Genomic DNA, 3,518 nt, shown 5'->3' with positions numbered 1-3,518 from the left:
AAGTTTCTAAGTCAAAAGGGAGTTTTTGATATCAAAATTAAGTATGAAAATAACTGTTTTTAAACCGTTATCACAACCCCAAACTTGAAACTTTGCTTGTCCTCAAGCAAACAAGATGAAACTTAGTTTTCCACAAACCAACACAATGGTTCAATCACGTTCAAAAGCTATTTCTTTCAAGATAGGTAATCACTCAAATCAACTCATCAATAAAATTTAGTCAAGATATGCACATGCTTTGATTCAAATTACTCATCCTGGTGTTCACATAATTACATAATCTTCCAACAGATGCTATTCTCATGAATGATCAATTAGCTAAGCATATATAAAATCATGAATTCATGGAATCATTCCTCACCAGATAAAGTGTTTCACTCAAAGGTGTATAAAGGTCATTCCTTCCCTCTACTATCTACAAGTCACATAGAACAAAGTTGCCTTTCATTTACAACAATCAAACATCATCACATGCACATGTCATCACAAGGACTTTTCAAGGCTTATAATGTGGTTGAGCTAACAAGGAAAATTGGTTTTTCTTGATCACAAAATCCTTGAGTTAAGAGAGTTATCTATACATTCATAGTTCAAGCACAAACTCTCTTTTTACCAATCTCACTCATTCCCAACTTTCCGTTTTCTTTACATTGAGCTTTTCTTTTCATGCTTTTTCTTTTTCTATCCTTTTCATCTTTTCTCATGCATTTTCTTTTCAACTCATAAGCTTAATGCCTAACTTTTCTTTTTCTTTTTCAATTCTCCCAATAACCCCAAACTTGAACCTTTAACAATACCCCAAAAATATTTCTCAACCTAACTCAAGGCAAAGATTTTCATAGCAAGGGTTTTCACATTCTGCTTAAGGCTTAGGTTCAAAAAGGGTAGAACATATAATGTTCCTTTTTCATGTGGGACAAAATTTTTGGCTAGAAAAGGGCTTATAAAAAACGACCTTGATCAAATGACACCTACATGCAATTCAATCAATCACAGAAACTCAGGCAAAATCATTCATGCTTCCAGTAGATAGAAAATATATCAATAAGAACTCTGGAGCTCAAAAACCTCACACAAGCTTATTCCAATCATTCAATCAAATACCCTACTTAGCCTCATAATCACAATCACAAAACCATAATGCATTTGTTCACACAACTTGTGAACCAACACTTATATATAAGCATATTGTGCAATCTCAACTTCATCAATATCAAAGCATCATCAAGCAATACCCATCATGCAAAAATATCAAAATCAAATCACAGCATCAGATATAGTGTCCAACCAAGTACATCAATACCTATTCTAAAAACAGAAGCAAATATAACAAAATTTAAAAAGATAAGTTTAGAAAACTGGGTTGCCTCCCAAGTAGCGCTTGTTTAACGTCACGAGCCTGACCCAAACCTTTCTAGCACCCATCCGTTGGTGCAAAACTTACCGTCACCCATCAGTAGGTGTACCTTCTTGTATCCTTCAGTAGATAAATAAATCTTCTAGCATCCCTCAGTAGATACTATCCCAGTAGCATTCATCAGTAAACGCCGTTAGTGACATCCATCAGTAGATGTTGTAGAAGCATCCATCAGTAGATGCTATCATTACTACCATCAGAAGCAGCGCATAACCCAAAAAAAAAAAATCAAATAAAATCAAATAAAGTAAAATCAAATAAAATAAAATAAAATAAAATAAAATAAAATAAAATAAAATCAAAACGAAATTAAAGATAAAAAATTCAGAAACTGGGTTGCCTCCGAGCAAGCGCTCTTTTAACGTCATTAGCTTGACCCGGTAAAGCCCAAACACCCATCAGTAGGTGTTGATATTTTCTGTTGGCATTCTTCCTTCCTCCATGACACCAACAACATCTCGAGACTTTTCTTGTCACCAACTCTTGGGATCCTCCATCTTCAGAATTCTATTTGCTTTGATAGTCTTGACAACCCATAACCTATTCTTGAATTTCACTGCTATGCCAGGTTTGGGTTTGTCACTTTTCACATCAGGGTGTTGGTGAACCAGTTCTCCTTTCTTATCTGCCTCTTGATGATCTTGTGCTCCTAGTGCCAAAAATTTTATCCTGCATACACTAAAGAACACTGCACTAGAGCACAAAACTAGCCCCAAAAAAATAAAAACAATAAAATATAATTTTTTTTTTTAATTTTCATATTTTTTTTTCTTTTAAAGAAAGAAAAATAAAAAAACAGAAGGATAAAGAGATAGAAAGAAAGGGGTAGAAAGAAAGAAAGTNTAATCAGTTAAGAATCACACACATAGAATAGTTCTACCATGAGTCCCCGACAACAACACCAAAAACTTGTTAACAAATTGGCAAGCATACCAAATCGTTTCAAGTAATAATAAATGGTAAGTCCAAGTATCGTTTTCCCAAGAGACTCACGACACTAAACTGTTGTGCTTTTGCTTAACCAATCAAGACTATAAAAATAATATTTTNATAAACATGAATGCAATTTGATCAATTGAGGTTAAACACAAAAGTTGATGGAGGATGTTGATAATATGAGATGGATCTGTTGCTAGGATTCAGATTTCACCCAATTACTCTCACATATTTACTTTTCTTATTTGATTCGCTTTGTTATCTAATTGTCATGTAAACTTTCTTAGTCTACCCTTAACCCGATCCCTTGGCGAAAATAGCCTATTATTAGTTACTGGCTTGCTATCCCTAGCCTCCNCTAGTAATTAATAACGCATTAAGAACAAAAGCAAAAACAATTGATCGTCCTACACCCCTATCCCTAGGTGGTATTGCTTAATCAAGGAATTTCCCCCAGTTCATGAAAGTACTTTAGGTTTCTGTATCAATAAAGACAAACAACGATTGGCGAATGAGTTAAACGATAAAAGCTTTAAGCGCAGAAGAGAAACCCAACAATTGATAATCAAAGCATACGACAAGCTTATAAATAAATAAGAAATTCGATATATGAGAGTTTAGAGGTTACATCTTTCCCTAGCAACAAATAAGATTAAGATCTCCATCGTCATGGAGAAACTAGGTGAAGAATGGAATAAAAGAGATACAAACCCTAAAAAGGAGAAAAGGAGAGCTGTCACCATCTCCAAATCTACCCCAAATGGGTGAAAAATGTGTTTCTGTGCCTAAGCCATCAAAAGATACAAACCCTAAGACGTTTTGGCCTTTAAATAGGGCATAAAAATGACATAAAACAAGCCCAAGCCCAAATAGATCATAAAAAATAACATAAAACAGGTCCAGGCCCATCTGACAACCGCCCGACGCCTAATTTCACCGCCGGGCGGTTTCCCTCAAGCCACAACACCGCCCGACGCTCAATTTCACCGCCCAACGGTGGTTAACTGCACTCTGGTCAACTTTTCTGGTTGGCTGGTTGACTTTTCTGCATTTTGTTTGACTTTTCTACACTCCAATCATTTGATAATTCAACCATTCTTTCAAATCATTCCAAAAACCTACAAAATCAAGGGAATTTAACGAAAAAAATCATAAAACACGTCCT

This window comes from Vigna radiata, unplaced genomic scaffold, assembly GCF_000741045.1.
Source record: "Vigna radiata var. radiata cultivar VC1973A unplaced genomic scaffold, Vradiata_ver6 scaffold_208, whole genome shotgun sequence".
NCBI lineage: Eukaryota > Viridiplantae > Streptophyta > Magnoliopsida > Fabales > Fabaceae > Vigna > Vigna radiata.
The sequence above is the reverse complement of the archived record's forward strand: the minus strand, read 5'-3'. Positions refer to the sequence as shown.